Source organism: Pan paniscus, chromosome 22 (genome assembly GCF_029289425.2).
Source record: "Pan paniscus chromosome 22, NHGRI_mPanPan1-v2.0_pri, whole genome shotgun sequence".
Classification (NCBI taxonomy): domain Eukaryota; kingdom Metazoa; phylum Chordata; class Mammalia; order Primates; family Hominidae; genus Pan; species Pan paniscus.
In genome coordinates this window covers 566,861-584,629 of record NC_073271.2, presented here as the reverse complement: position 1 = coordinate 584,629, position 17,769 = coordinate 566,861, and positions in this window count along the sequence as shown.

The following is a 17,769-nucleotide window of genomic DNA, read 5'->3' as shown; positions in this document are numbered from 1 at the left end:
CCCCCTCAGGCAGACCACACACAAGGGCCTGTCACCAGTGTGACCAGTGCAGGCTTTTGATGTCACAATGCCCCCTTAGACAGATTACAGACAAGGGTCTGACAACTGGGTGGCCAGTGCAGAGTTACGATGTCACAATGACCCCTAATGCAGATTAAATACAAGGGTCATTCTCCTGGGTGACCAGTGCAGGATTATGATGTCACAATGCCCCCTTACGCAGATCACAGACATGGGTCGGTCACCTGGGTGACCACTGCAGAGTTATGATGTCACAATGCCCCCTTAGGCGGATCACAGACAAGCTACTGTCACCTGGGTGACAAGTGCAGAGTTATGATGTCACAATGCCCCCTTAGCACATCACCGACAAGGTCCTGTCACCTGGGTGCCCAGTGCAGAATTATGATGTTCCAATGCCCCCTTAGGCAGATCGCAAAAAAGGGCTTGTCACCTGGGTGACCAGTGGAGTGTTATGATGTCACAATGTCCCCTTAGGCAGATCACTGACAAGGGCCTGTCACCTGGGTTCCCAGTGCATAGTTATGATGTCAAAATGCCCCCTTAGGGAGATCACAGACAATGGAGTGTCACCTGGTAGCCCAGTGCAGAGTAATGATGTCACAATGACCCCTTAGGCAGATCACAGACCAAGGCCTGTCACCAGGGTGACCAGTGCAGAATTTTGATGTCACAATATCCACTTAGGCAGATCACAGACAAGGGCCTCTCACCTGGGTGCCCAGTGCAGAGTTATGATGTCACAATGCCCCCTTAGGCAGATTACAGACAAGGGACTGTCACCTGGGTGCCCAGTGCACTGTTATGATGTCACAATGCCCCCTTAGGCAGATCACAGACAAGGTCCTGTCACCTGGGTGACCAGTGCACAGTTATAATGTCACAATGCCCCTTAGGTAGATCACAGAAAAAGGCCAGTCACCTGGGTGACTAGTGCAGACTCATGATGTCACAATTCCCCCTTAGGCAGATCACAGACAAGGGCCTGTCACCTGGGTGTCCAGTGCAGAGTTATGATGTCACAATGCCTCGTCAGACAGATCACATACAAGGGCCTGTCAGTTGCGTGACCAGTGGACGGTTATGATGTCACAATACCGCCTTAGGCAGATCACAAACAAAGGCCTGTCACCAGGGTGTCCAGTGCAGCATTGTGATGTCACAATGCTCCCTTACGCTGATCACAGACAGTGGCCTGTCACCTGGGTAACCAGTGTAGGATTATGATGTCAAAATGCCCCCTTAGGCAGATCACAAAAAAGGGCCTGTCACCTTGGTGCCCAGTGCAGAGTTATTACGTCACAATGCCCCCTTAGGCAGATCAGAGACAAAGACCGGTAAAATGGGGGACCAGTGCAGAGTTATGTTGTCACAATAACCCCGTAGGCAGATCACAGACAAGGGACTGTCACCTGTGGGCCCAATGTAGATTTATGATGTCACAATGCCCCCTTTGGCAGACCACAGACAAGGTGCTGTCATCTGGGTGCCCAGTGCAGAGTTATGATATACCCCTTTAGGGAGATCATAGGCATGGGATTGTCACCTGGGTGCCCAGTGCAGAGTAATGATGTAACAATGCCCCCTTAGGCAGATCACAGGAAATGGCCTGTCACCTGGGTGACCAGTACAGTTTTATGATGTCACAATGCCCCCTGAGGGAAATCACACAAAAGGACCTGTCATCTGGGTGACCAGTGCATAGTTATGATGTCAAAATACCCCCTTAGGCAGATAACAGAAAAGGGTCGGTCACCTGGGTGACCAGTGCAGAGTTATGATGTCACAAAGCACCTTAGGCAGATTCCAGACAAGGGCCTGTCACCAGGTTGACTAGTGCAGATTTATGATGTCACAATGCCCCTTTAGGCAGATCACAGACAATGGCCTGTCACCTGGGTGACCAATGCAGAGTAATGATGTCACAATACACCCTTAGGCTGATCACAGACAAAGGACTCTCACCTCGGTGCCCAGTGCAGAGTTTTGATGTCACAATGCCCCTTAGTCAGATCACACACAAGGGCCTGTCTCCTGGGTGACTAGTGCAGACTTATGATGTCACAATGCCCCCTTAGGCAGATCACAGACAAGAGCCTGTCACCTGGGTGACCAGTGCAGAATTATGATGTCACAATGCCCTTTAGGCAGATAACAGAAAAGGGCCTGTCACGTGGGTGACCAGTGCAGAGATATGATGTCACAATGCCCCTTTAGGCAGATCCCAGACAAGGGCCTGTCACCTGGGTGGCCAGTGCAGAGTTATGATGACAAAATACCCACCTAGGAAAATCACAGACAAGGGCCTGTCACCTGGGTGGCAATTGCAGAATTATGATGTCACAATGACCACTTAGGCAGATCACACACAAAGGCCTGTCACCTGTGTGACCAGTGCAGGGTTATGATGTCAAAATGCCCCTTTAAGCAGATCACAGACAAAGGCCTGTCACCAGGGTGACCAGTGAAGAGTTATGATGTCACCAAGCCCCTAAGGCAGATCACAGACAGTGGCCTGTCACCTGTTTGACCTGTGCAGAGTTATGATGTCACAATGCCCCTTAGGCAGATCACAGGCAAGGGTCTGTCACCTGGGTGACTAGTGCAGAGTAATGATGTCACAATGCCTTTTAGGCAGATCAAAGACAAGGGCCGGGCACCTGGTTCCCCAGTGCAGAGTTATGATGTCACAATATCCCCCTTAGGCAGATCACAGACAATGTCCAGTCACCTGGCTGACCAGTGCAGACTTATGATGTCACAATGCCCCCTTAGGCAGATCACCGATAAGGGACTGTCACCTGGGTGACCAGTACAGAGTTATGATGTCACAATGCCCCATGAGGCAGATCACAGACAAGGGTCTGACACCTGGGTGGCCAGTGCAGAGTTAGGATGTCACAATGCCTCCTCCCGCAGATCACACACAAGGGCCTGTCACCTGTGTGACCAGTGCACGGTTATGATGTCACAATACCCCCTTAGGCAGACCACAGACAAAGACCTGTCACCGGGGTGTCCAGTGCAGAGTTATAATGTCACAATGCCCCCTTACGCAGATCACAGACAGTGGCCTGTCACCTGGGTGACCAGTGCAGGATTATAATTTCCCAATGCCCCCTTAGGCAGATCACAAAAAAGGGCATGTCACCTGTGTGACCAGTGCAGGTTTATGATGTCACATTGCCCCGTTAGGCATATCACAGACAAAGGCCTTTCACCAGGGAGACCAGTGCAGAGTTATGATATCACAATATTCCCTTTACAGATCACAGACAAGGGTCTGTCAACTGGGTGACCAGTGCAGCGTTGTGATATCACAATACTCCCTTAGGTAGATCGCAGGCAAGGGAGTGTCACCTGGCTGCCCAGTGTAGAGTTATGATGTCACAATGACCCCTTAGGCAGATCACAGACAGCGGCCTGACACCTGGGTGACCAGTACAGAATTATAAGGTCACAATACCCCCTCAGGCAGATTACAGACAAGGGCCTCTAACCAGGAGACCCAGTGCAGTGTTATGATGTCACAATGCCCCCTTTGTCAGATCACAGACAAGGGCATGTCACCTGGGTGCCCAGTGCAGTGTTATGATGTCACAATGCCCCCTTAGGCAGATAACCGAAAGTTCCTGTTACCTGGTTGACCAGTGCAGATTGATGATGTCACAATGCCTCTTAGGCAAATCACAGGCAATGGTCTGTCACCTGGGTCACCAGTGCAGAATTATGGTGCCACAGTGCATCGTTAGGCAGATCAAAGAGAAGGGCCAGTCACCTGGCTGCCCAGTGCAGAGTTATGATTATCCAATATCCCCTTAGGCAGATCACAGACACGGGACTGCCACGTGACTGCCCAGTGCAGAGTTTTGATGTCACAATGACCCCTTAGGCAGATCACAGATAAGGGCCTGTCACCTGGGTGACAAGTACAGAATTATGAAGTCACAATGCACCCTTAGGCAGATCACAGACAACGGCCTGTCACCTGGGTGACCAGTGCAGAGTTATGATGTCACAATGCACCTTCACGCAGATCACAGACAAGGGCCTGTCACCTGTGTGACCAGTGCAGAGTTATGATGTCACAATGCCCCCTTAGCATATCACTGAAAGGGGCCTGTCACCTGGGTGACCAGTGCAGTGCTATCATGTCACAATATACAATTAGGCAGATCACAGACAAGGTCCTGTCACCTGGGGGCCCAGTGCAGAGTTATGATGTCACAATGCCCCCTTAGCAGATCACAGACAGGGGCCTGTCACCTGGGTGTCCAGTGCAGTGTTATGGTGTCACAGTGTCCCTTTAGGCAGATCACAGATAAAGTCTGTCTCCTGGGTTTCCAGTACAGACTTATGATGTCACAATGCCCCCTGAGGCAGATCAAAGACAAGGGCCTGTCACCTGGCTGCCCAGTACAGAGTTATTATGTCACAATACCCCTTCCGGGAGATCACAGACAAGGGATTGTCACCTGGTTGTCCAGGGCAGGGTTATGATGTAACAATCCCCTTTAGGCAGGTCACAGACAAGGTTCTGTCACCTGAGTGACGAGTGCAGAGTAATGATGTCAGAATACTCCCTTAGGCAGATCACAGACAAGGGACTGTCACCTGGGTGCCCATTGCAGAGTTATGACATCACAATGCCCCCTCCGGCAGATCACACACAAGGACCTGTCACCTGTGCGACCAGTGCAGGGTTATGATGTCACAATGCACCTTAGGCAGATTACAGACAAAGGCCTGTCACCAGGGTGACCAGTGAAGGGTTATGATGACAAAATGCCCACTTAGGAAGATCAAAGACAAGGGCCTGTGACCTGGGTGACCATTGCAGTATTATGAAGTCACAATGCCCCCTTAGGGAGATCACAGTCAGTTGCCTGTCACCTGGGTGACCAGTGCAGAATTATGATGTCACAATACCGCCTTCAGCAGATCACAGACAAATGCCTCTCACCTGGGTGCCCAGTGCAGAGTTATGATGTCACAATGCCCCCTGTGGCAGATCACAGACAAGGTTCTGTCACCTGGGTTACCACTGCAGAATTATGATGTCACAATACAACCTTAGGCAGATCACCGACAAAGGCCTCTCACCTGGGTGCCCAGTGCAGAGTTATGACGTCAAAATGCCCCTTAGGCAGATCACAGACAAGGGCCTGTCTCCTCGGTGACTAGGGCAGACTTTTGATGTCACAATGCCCCCTTAGGCAGATGACAGACAAAGGCCTGTCACCTGGGTGTCCAGCGCAGAGTTATGATGTCACAATTCCCACTTAGGCAGATCAAAGACAAGGGTCTGAAACCTGGGTGTCCAGTGCAGAGTTATCATGTCACAATGCCCCCTTAGGGAGATCAAAGACAAGGGTCTGTGACCTGGGTGACCAGTGCAGGGCTATGATGTCCCAATTCCCCCTTAGGCAGATCACAGACAAGGGACTGTCAGCTGGGTGACCAGTGCAGACTTATCATATAACAATGCGCCCTCAGGCAGACCACACACGGGGGCCAGTCACCTGTGTGACCAGTGCAGGGTTATGATGTCACAATGCCCCCTTAGGCAGATCACAGACAAGGGTCTGTCACCTGGCTGACTAGTGCAGATTTATGATGTCACAGTGCCCCCTTATGCAGATCACAGACAAGGCCCTGTCACCTGAGTGACCAGTGCAGAGTTATAATGTCACAATACACGCTTAGGGAGATCACAGAAAAAGGCCTCTCACCTGGGTACCGAGTGCAGAGTTATTATGTCACAAGGCCCCTTAGGAAGATCACAGACACGGGCCTGTCGCCTGGGTGACTAGTGCAGACTTATGATGTCACAATTCCCCCCTTGGCAGATAATAGACAACGGCCTGTCACCTGGGTGACCAGTGCAGAGTTATGATGTCACAATGTCCCCTTAGGCAGAAAACAGAAAAGGGCCTGTCACCTGGGTGACCATTGCAGAATTATGATGTCACAGTGCCCCCTTAGGCAGATCACAGACAAGGGCCTCTCACCTGGGTGACCAGTGCGGAGTTATGATGTCACAATGCCCCTTTTGGCAGATCACAGACAAGGCCCTGTCACCTGTGTAACCAGTGCAGAGTTATGATGTCACAGTGCCCCTTAGGCAGATCACAGACAAGGGCCTGTCACCTGGGTTACTAGTACAAACTCATGATGTCACAATGCCCCCTAAGGTAGATCACAGACAGTGGCCTGACACCTGGGTGACCAGTGCAGAATTATGATGTCACAATACCCCCTTAGGCAGATCACAGACAAGGGCCTCACCTGGGTGCCCAGTACACGGTTATGAGGTCACAATGCCCTTTAGGCAGATCAAAGACAAGGGACTGTCAGCTGGGTGCCCAGTGCAGAGTTATGATGTCACAATGACCCTTTGGGCAGATCACAGATAAGGGCCTGTCACCTGGGTGCCCAATGCAGTGTTTTGGTTTCACAATGCCCCCTTAGGCAGATCACAGACAAGGGTCTGCCACCTGCGTGACCAGTGCAGAGTTATGATGTCACAATGCCCCCTCAGGCAGATGACAAACAAGGGTCTGTCTCCGGGGTGACCAGTGCAGAGTTATGATGTCACAATTCTCCCTTAGATCACAGACAAGAGACTGTCACCTGGGTGCCCATTGTAGAGTTTTGATGTCACAACGACCCCTTAGGCAAATCACAGACAAGGGCCTGTCACCTGGTTGACCAGTACATAGTTATGTTGTCACAATGCCCCTTTAGGCAGACCAAAGACAAGGGCCGGCCACCTGGCTACCTAGTGCAGAGTTATGATGTCACAATATCCCTTTAGGCAGATCACAGACAAGGGATTGTCACCTGGGTGCCCAGTGCAGAGTTATGATGTTATAATGCCCCCTCAGGCATATCACACACAAGGGCCTGTCACCTGTGTGATCAGTGCAGGCTTATGATGTCACAATGCCCCCTTATTCTGATCAAAGACAAAGGCCTGTCTCCAGGGTGACCAGTGCAGAGTTATGATGTCACAATGCCCCCTTATGCAGGTCATAGTCAGTTGCCTGTCACCAGGGTGACCAGTGGAGAATTATGATGTCAAAATACCCCCTTAGGCAGATCACAGACAAGTTCCTCCCACCTGGGTGCCCACTGCAGAGTTATGATGTCACAATGCCCCCATAGGCTGACCACAGGCAAGGGCTTGTCACCTGGGTTCCCAGTGCAGAGTTATGATGTCACAAATCCCCCTTACGCAGATCACAGAGAAGTTTCTGTCACCTGGGTAACCAGTGCAGAGTTGTGATGTCACAATACCCCTTAGGCAGATCAAAGACAAGGGCCTGTCACCTGGTTGACTAGTGCAGATTTATGATGTCACAATGCACCCTTACGCAGATCACAGAGAAGGCCCTGTCACCTGAGTGACCAGTGCAGAGTTATGATGTCACCATACACCCTTAGGCAGATCACAGACAAAGGCCTCTCACCTGGGTGCCCAGTGCAGAGTTATGATGTCACAATGCCCCTTAGGCAGATCACAGACAAGGGCCTGTCTCCTGGGTGACTAGTGCAGACTTATGATGTCACAATGCCCCACTTGGCAGATAACAGACAACGGCCTGTCACTTGGGGGAACAGTGCAGAGTTATGATGTCACAATGTCCCCTTAGGGAGATCGCAGACAAGTGTCTGTCACCTGGGTGACGATTGCAGAGTTATGATGTCACAATTCCCTCTTAGGCAGATCACAGACAAGGGTCTGACACCTGGGTATCCAGTGCAGAGTTATGATGTCACAATGGCGCCTTAGGCAGATCAAAGACAACGGTCTTTCACCTGGGTGACCAGTGCACTGTTATGATGTCACCATGTCCCTTTAGGCAGATCACAGACAAGGCCCTGTCACCTGCGTGACCAGTGCAGGGTTATGATGTCCCAATGCCCACTTAGGCAGATCACAAAAAAGGGCATGTCACCTGGGTGACCAGTGCACTGTTATGATGTCACCATATCCCTTTAGGCAGATCACAGACAAGGGCCTGTCACCTGGGTGCCCAGTGCAGAGTTATGATGTCACAATGCCCCATTAGGCAGATCACAGACAAGGGACTGTCAGCTGGGTGCCCAGTGGAGAGTTATGAAGTCACAATGACCCCTTGGACAGATTACAGATAAGGGCCTGTCACCTCGGTGACCAGTACAGAGTTATGATGTCACAATGCCCCCCTATGCAGATCACAGACAAGGGCCTGTCACATGGGTGACCACTGCAGAGTTATGATGTCACAATGTCCCCTTAGGCATATAACAGACAAGGGACTGTCACCTGGGTGACCTGTGCAGAGTTATGTTGTGACAATGCCCCCTTAGGAGATCACAGACAAGGCCCTGTCACCGGGGTGACCATTGCAGAGTTATGATGTCCCAATGCCCACTTAGGCAGATCACAAAAAAGGGCATGTCTCCTGGGTGACCAGTGCAGTGTTATGATGTCACAATGTCCCCTCAGGCAGATCACAGACAAGGGTCTCTCACCTGGGTCCCCAGTGCATAGTTATGATGTCACAATGCCCCCTTAGGCAGATCACAAAAAAGGGCATGTCACCTGGGTGACAAGTGCAGTGTTATGATGTCACAATGTCCCCTTAGGCAGATCACAGAGAAAGACCTGTAACATGGGTGACCAGTGCATAGTCATGTTGTCACAATACCCCCTTAGGCAGATCACAGACAAAGGACTGTCACCTGGGTGCCCAGTGCAGAGTTATGGTGTCAAAATGCCCCCTTAGCAAATCACAGACAAGGTCGTGTCACCTCGTTGAACAGTACAGAGTTATGATATAACAATGACCCCTTAGGCAGATCAAAGACACTGGCTGGTCACCTGGTTGCCCACTGCAGAGTTATTATGTCACAATACCCCTTCAGCCAGATCACAAAGGATTGTAACCTGGGTGCCCAGGGAGGAGTTACGATTTAACAATGCCCCTTTAGGCAGATCACAGATAAGGGCCTCTCACCTGGGTGACCAGTACAGACCTTTGATTTCACAATGCCCCTTGAGGCAAATCACAGACAAGGTTCTGTCACCTGGGTGACCAGTGCAGAGTAATGATGTCAAAATACTCCCTTAGGCAGATCGCAGACAAGGTAATGTCACCTGGGTGCCCAGTGCAGAGTTACGATGTCACAATGCCCCCTCAGGCAGATCAAACACAAGCGCCTCTCACCTGTGGGACCAGTGCAGGGTTATGATGTCACAATGCCCCTTAGGCAGATCACAGACAAAGACCTGTCACCAGGGTGACCAGTGCAGTGGTATGATGACAAAATGCCCACTTAGGAAGATCAAAGACAAGGGCCTGTGACCTGGGTGACCGTTGCAGTATTATGAAGTCACAATGCCCCCTTAGGGAGATCACAGTCAGTTGCCTGTCACCTGGGTGAGCAGTGCAGAATTATGATGTCACAATACCGCCTTCAGCAGATCACAGACAAATACCTCTCACCTGGGTGCCCAGTGCAGTGTTCTGATGTCAGAATGCTCACTGTGGCAGATCACAGACAAGGTTCTGTCACCTGGGTTACCACTGCAGAATTATGATGTCACAATACACCCTTAGGCAGACCACCGACAAAGGCCTCTCACCTGGGTGCCCAGTGCAGAGTTATGACGTCACAATGCCCCTAAGGCAGATCACAGACAAGGGCCTGTCTCCTCGGTGACTAGGGCTGACTTTTGATGTCACACTGCCCCCTTAGGCAGATCACAGATCAGAGCCTGTCACCTGGGTGTCCAGTGCAGAGTTATGATGACAAAATGCCCACTTAGGAAGATCAGAGACAAGGGCCTCTCACCTGGGTGACCATTGCAGTATTATGAAATCACAATGCCCCCTTAGGCAGATCACAGACAAGGTTCTGTCACCTGGGTGAGCACTGCAGAGTTATGATGTCACAATTCCCACTTAGGCAGATCACAGACAAGGGTCTGACACCAGGGTGTCCAGTGCAGAGTTATGATGCCACAATGGCCCCTTAGGCAGATCAAAGACAAGGGTCTTTCACCTGGGTGCTTGGTGCAGGGTTATGTTGTCACAATGCCCCCTTACGCAGATCACAGACAAGGGCCTGTCACCTGGGTGACCAGTGCAGAGTTATGATGTCACAATGCCCCCTTAGGCAGATAACAGGAAAGGGCCTGTCAGCTGTGTGACCAGTGCAGAGTTATTTTGTCACAATGCCCCCTTAGGCAGATCACAGACAAGGGCCGTTCACCTGGGTGTCCAGTGCAGAGTTATGATGACAAAATGCCCACTTAGGAAGATCACAGACAAGGGCCTGTCACCTGGGTGACCATTGCCGAATTATGATGTCACAATGCCCCCTTAGGCAGATCAAAGACAAGGGTCTGTGACCTGGGTGACCAGTGCAGAGTTATGATATCCCAAGGCCCACTTAGGCAGATCACAGACAAGGGACTGTCAGCTGGGTGCCCAGAGCAGAGTTATGATGTCACAATGACCCCTTGGGCAGATCACAGATAAGGGCCTGTCACCTGGATGACCAATACAGAGTTTTAATGTCACAATGCCCACTTATGCAGATCACCAACAAGGGCGTGTCACCTGGGTGAACAGTGCAGATTTATGAGGTCACAATGCACCCTCAGGGAGATCACAGAGATGGGCCTGTCACCTGGGTGACCAGTGCAGACTTATGATGTAACAATGCGCCCTCAGGCAGATCACACTCAAGGGCCTGTCACCTGTGTGACCAGTGCAGTTTTGTGATGTCACAATGCCCCCTTAGTCAGATCACAGACAAGGGTCTGTCACCTGGGTGACCAGTGCAGAGTTATGATGTCACAATGGACCCTTAGGCAGATCACTAAAAAGGGCATGTCACCTGGGTGACCACTGCAGTGTTATGATGTCACAATGTCCCCTTAGGCAGAGCACAGACAAAGGCCTGTCACCTGGGTGCCCAGTGCAGAGATATGATGTCACAGTGCACCCTTACGCAGATTTCAGACAAGGGTCTGTCACCTGGGTGCCCAGTGCAGAGTTATGATGTCACAATGCCCCCTTAGGCAGATCGCAGACAAGAGACTGTCACCTAGGTGACCAGTGCAGTGTTATGATGTCACAACTCCCCCTTAGCAGATCACAGACAAGGCCCTGTCACCTGTGTGAACAGTGCAGATTTATGATGTCCCAATGCCCCCTTAGGCAGACACAAAAAAGGGCATTTCACCTGGGTCACCAGTGCAGAGTTATGATGTCACAATGCCACTTACGCAGATCACAGACAAGGGCCTGTCACCTGATTGCCCAGTGAGGAGTTATGATGTCACAATGCCTCCTTAGGCAGATAACAGACAGGGGCCTGTCATCTGGGTGACCAGTGCTGAGTTATGATGCCACAATACTTCCTTAGGCAGATCACAGACAAGGGCCTGTCACCTGTGTGACCAGTGCAGGGGTATGATGTCACAATGCACCCTTAGGCAGATCACAGACAAAGCCTGTCACCAGGGTGACCAGTGCAGAGTTATGATGTAACAATGCCCCCTTAGGCAGATCACAGACGGTTGCCTGTCACCAGGGTGACCAGTGGAGAATTATGATGTCACAGTACCCCCTTAGGCAGATAACAGACAAGGGCCACTCTCCTGAGTGCCCAGTGCAGAGTTATGATGTCACAACGCCCCATAGGCAGATCACAGACAAGGGCCTGTCAACTGGGTTCCCAATGCAGAGTTATGATGTCAGAATTCCCCCTCAGGGAGATCACACACAAGGTCCTGACACCTGTGTGACCAGTGCAGTGTTATGATGTCACAATGCCCCCTTAGGAAGATCACAGACAAAGGTCTGTCAGCAGAATGACCAGTGCAGAGTTATGATGTCACAATACTCCCTTAGGCAGATCACAGACAAGTGACTGTCATCTGGGTGACAAGTGCAGAGTTATGATGTCACAATGACCCCTTAGGCAGATCACAGATAAGGGCCTGTCACCTGGGTGTCCAGTACGAAGTGATGATGTCACAATGCCCCCTTAGGCAGATCACAGACAAGGGCCTGTCACCTGGATGACCATTGCTGAATTATGATGTCACAATGCCCGCTTACGCAGAACACAGGCAATGTTATGTTACCTGGGTGACCAGTGCAGAGTTATGATGCCACAATACTCCCTTACGCAGATCACAGACAACGGACTGTCACCTGGGTGCCCAGTGCAGAGTTATGATGTCACAATGCCCCCTCAGGCAGATCACACAAAAGGGCCTCTCACCTGTGTGACGAGTGCAGAGTTACGATGTCACAATGCCCCCTTAGGCAGATCACAGACAAGGGCCTGTCAACTGGGTTCCCAATGCAGAGTTGTGATGTCACAAGGCCCCCTTAAGCAGATCACAGACAGGGTCCTGTCACCTGGGTTACCAGTGCAGAGATATGACGTCCCAATGCCCCTTAGGCAGATCACAGACAAGGGCCTGTCACCTGGTTGACTAGTGCACATTTGTGATGTCACAATGCCCTCTTAGGCAGATCACAGACAAGGGCCTGACACCTGGGTGACCAGTGCAGAGTTATTATGTCACAATACTCCCTTAGGCAGATAACAGACAAACGTCTGTCTCCTGGGTGACCAGTGCAGAGTTCTGATGTCACAATACTCCCTTAGGCAGATCTCTGACAAGGGACTGTCAGCTGGGTGCCCAGTGCAGAGTTATGATGTCACAATGACCCCTTGGGCAGATCACAGATAAGGGCCTGTCACCTGAGTGTCCAGTACAGACTTATGATATCACTATGGCCCCTTATGCAGAAAAGAAAGAATTGCCTGTCACCTGGGTGACCAGTGCAGAGTTATGATGTCACAACGCACCCTCAGGCAGATCACATAAAAGGGCCTGTCACCTGGATGACCAGTGCAGACATATGATGTAACAATGCCCCCTCAGGCAGATCACACACAAGGGCCTGTCACCTGTGTGACCAGTGCAGGCTTATGATGTCACAATGCCCCCTTAGGCAGATAACAAACAAGGGCCTGTCATCTGGGTGACCAGTGCAGTGTTATGATGTCACAATGCCCCCTTAGGCAGATAACAGAAAATGGCCTGTCACCTGTGTGACCAGTGCAGAGTTATGAAGTCACAATGCCCCCTTAGGCAGATCACAGACAAGGGCCTGTCACCTGGGTGTCCAGTGCAGAGTTATGATGACAAAATTCCCACTTAGGAAGATCACAGAAAACGGCCTGTCACCTGGGTGACCATTGCAGAATTTTGATGTCACAATGCCCCCTTAGGCAGATCACAGACAAGGGTCTGTCACCTGGGTGACGATTGCAGAGTTATGATGTCACAATTCCCCCTTGGGCAGATCCCAGACAAGGGTGTGACACCTGGCTGTCAAGTGCATACTTATGATGTCACAATGGCCCCTTAGGGAGATCAAAGACAAGGGTCTTTCACCTGGCTGACCAGTAGAGGGTTATGATGTCACAATGCCCCCTTACACAGAATACAGAAAAGGGTCTGTCACCTGGGTGCCCAGTGACGAGGTATGATGTCCCAATGCCCCCTTAGGCAGATCACAGAAAAGGGACGGTCAGCTGGGTGCCCAGTGCAGAGGTATGATGTCACAATGACCCCTTGCGCAGATCACAGATAAGGGCCTGTCACCTGGGTGACCAGTACAGAGTTATGATGTCACAATGCCCCTTATGCAGATCACAGACAAGGGCCTGTCACCAGGGTGACCAGTGAAGAGTTATGATGTCACAATGCACGCTTAGGCAGATCACAGACATGGGACTGTCAGGTGGGTGACCAGTGCGGAGTTATGATGTTACATTGACCCCGTGGGCACCTCACAGATAAGGGCCTTTCCGCTGGGTGATCAGTACAGAGTTATGATGTCACAATGCCCCCTTATGCAGATCACAGACAAGGGCCTGTCACCTGGGTGACCAGTGAAGGGTTATGATGTCAGAAGTCCACCTTAGTGAGATCACAGATAAGGGTCTGTCTCCTGGGTGACCAGTGCAGAGTTGTGATGTCACAATACTCCCTTCGGCAGATCTCAGACAATGGACTGTCAGCTGGGTGCCTAGTGCAGAGTTATGATTTCCCAATGACCCCTTGAGCAGAACACAGATAAGGGCCTGTCACCTGAGTAACCAGTACAGAGTTATGATGTCAGAATGCCCCCTTATGCAGATCACAGACAATTGCCTGTCAACTGGGTGACCAGTGCGGAATTATGATGTCACAATGCACCCTCAGGCAGATCACATACAAGGGCCTGTCACCTGGCTGACCAGTGCAGACTTAGGAGGTAACAATGCCCCCTCAGGCAGATCACACACAACGGCCAGTCACCTGTGTGTCCAGTGCAGCGTTATGATGTCACAATGCATGCTTAGGCAGATAACAGAAAAGGGCCTGTCACCTGGGTGACCAGTGCAGAGTTTTGAAGTCACAAAGCCACCTTAGGCCGATCACAGACAAGGGCCTGTCACCTGGGTGTCCAGTGCAGAGTTATGATGACAAAATGCCCACTTAGGAAGATCACAGACAAGGGCCTGTCACCTGGGTGAACATTGCAGAATTTTGATGTCACAATGCCCACTTAGGCAGATGACAGACAAGGGTCTGTCAGCTGGGTGACAATTGCAGAGTTATGATGTCACAATTCCCACTTAGGCAGATGACAGACATTGTCCTGTCACCTGGGTGACCACTGCAGAATTATGATGTCACAATGTCCCCTTAGGCAGATCAAAGACAAGGGTCTTTCACCTGGGTGACCAGTCCAGGGTTATGATGTCACAATGCCCCCTTACGCAGATCACACACAGGGGTCAGTCACCGGGGTGCCCAGTGCAGATTTATGAAGCCCCAATGCCCCCTTAGGGAGATTAGAGAAAAGGGGTTATCAGCTGGGTGCCCAGTGCAGAGTTATGATGTCACAGTGACCCTTTGGGAAGATAATAGATAAGGGCCTGTCACCTGGGTGACCAGTACCGAGTTATGATTTCACAATGCCCCCTTATGCAGATCACAGACAAGGGCCCGTCTCCTGGGTGACCAGTGCAGAGTTATGATGTCACAACGTCCGTTTAGGCAGATCACAGACAAGGGACTGTCAGCTGGGTGCCCAGTGCAGAGTTATGATGTCACAATGACCCCTTGGGCAGATCACAGTTAGGGGCCTGTCACCTGGGTGACCAGTACAGAGTTATGATGTCACAATGCCCCCTTTTGCAGATCAAACTCAAGGGCCTGTCAACTGTGTGACCAGTGCAGTGTTATGATGTCACAATGGCCCCTTAGGCACATCAAAGACAAGGGTCTTTCACCTGGGTGGCCAGTGCAGGGTTATGATGTCACAATGCACTTACACAGATCACAGACAAGGGTCTGTCACCTGGGTGACCAGTACAGAGTTATAATGTCACAATGCGAACTTAGGCAGATCACAGAAAAGGGTCTGTGACCTGGTTGACCAGTGCAGAGTTATGATGTCACAATGCCCCCTTAGGGAGGTCACAGATAAGGGATTGTCACCTGGGTGACCAGTGCAGACTTATGATGTTACAATGCCCTATAGCAGATCACAAACAAGGCCCTGTCACCTGGGTGACCAGGGCAAGGTTATGATGTCCCAATGCCCCCTTTGGCAGATCAAAATAAAGGGCATGCCATCTGGGTGCCCAGTGCAGAGTTATGATGTCACAATGCCCCTTAGGCAGATCACAGACAAGGGCCTGTCAACTGGTTCACTAGTGCAGATTTATGATGTCACAATGCCCCCTTAGGCAGATCACAGACATGGGCCTGCCACCTGGGTGACCAGTGCAGAGTTATGATGTCACAATGCAGCTTTAGGCAGATCTGAGGCAAAGTCCTCTCACCTGGGTGCCCAGTGCAGAGTTATGATGTCACAATGCCCCTTACGCAGATCACAGACAAGGGCCTGTATCATGGGTGACTAGTGCAGACTTATTATGTCACAATGACCCCTTAGGCATATCACAGACAAGGGCCTGTCACCTGGGTGCCCAGTACAGAGCTATGATGTCTCAATGCGCCTAAGGCAGATCACAGACAAATGCCTGTCACCTGGGTGACTAATGCAGACTTATGATGTCACAATGCCCGCTTAGGCAGATCACAGACAAGGGCCTGTCACCTGGGAGAGTAGTGCAGAGTTATGATATCACAATACCCACTTAGGCAGATCACAGACAAAGACCTCTCACATGGGTGTCCAGTGAAGACTTATGATGTCACAATGCCCCATAGGCAGATCACAGACAAGGGCCTGTCACCTGGGTGACTAGTGCAGACTTATGATGTCACAATGCCCCCTTAGGCAGATCACAGAAAAGGGCCTGTCACCTGGGTGACCAGTGTAGAGTTATGATGTCACAATGCCCCCTTAGGCAGATAAGAGAAAAGGACCTGTCACCTGGGTGACCAGTGCAGCGTTATGATGTCACAATGTCCCCTATGGCAGATCACAGACAAGCGCCTGTCACCTGGGTGACCATTGCAGAATTATAATGTCACAATGCCCCCTTAGGCAGACCACAGATAAGGGCCTGTCACCTGGGTGACCAGTAGAGAGATGTGATGTCACAATGCCCCCTTCAGCAGATCACAGAAAAGGGTCTGTCACCTGGGTGACCAGTGTAGACTTATGATGTCACAATGCACCGTTAGGCAGATCAAAGATAAGGGAAGGTCGCCTGGCTGCCCAGAGCAGAGTTATGATGTCACAATACCCCCTTATGCAGATCACAGAGAAGGGCCTGTCACCTGGCTGACCAGTGCAGAGTTATGATGTCACAATGTCCCTTAGGCAGATCACGGACAAGGACCTGTCACCTGTGTGACCAGTACCGGGTTATGATGTCACAATGCCCCCTTAGGCAGATCACAGACAAGGGCCTGTCACCAGGGTGAACACTGCAGAGATATGATATCACAATGCACCCTCAGGCAGATCACAGAGAAGGTCCTGTCACCTGGGTGACCTGTGCAGGCTTATGATATCACAATGCCGCCTTAGGCAGATCACAGACACCGGCCTGTCACGTGGGTGAATAATGCAGAGTTATGATGTCACAATGCCCCTTTAGGGAAATCACAGACAAGTTCCTGTCACCTGCGTAACCAGTGCAGAGTTATGATGCCACAATGCCCCGTAGGCAGATCCCAGACAAAGGCGTGTCACCTGGGTGACTAGTGCAGATTTACGATGTCACAATGCCCCCTCAGGCAGGTCACAGACATGGGTCCGCCACCTGGGTGACCATTGCAGAGTTATGATGTCACAATGCAGCTTTAGGCAGATCTGAGACAAAGTCCTCTCACCTGGGTGCCCAGTGCAGAGTTATGATGTCACAATGACCCTTGCGCAGATCACAGACAACGGCCCGTCTTACGGGTGACTAGTGCAGACTCATTATGTCACAATGACCCCTTAGGCATATCACAGACAAGGGCCTGTCACCTGGGTGCCCAGTACAGATTTATGATGTCTCAATGCCCTTAAGGCAGATCACAGAAAAATGCCTGTCACCTGGGTTACTAATGCAGACTTATGATGTCACAATGCCCGCTTAGGCATATCACAGACAAGGGCCTGTCACCTGGGAGAGCAGTGCAGAGTTATGATGTCACAATACCCCCTTAGGCAGATCACAGACAAAGACCTCTCACCTGGGTGCCCAGTT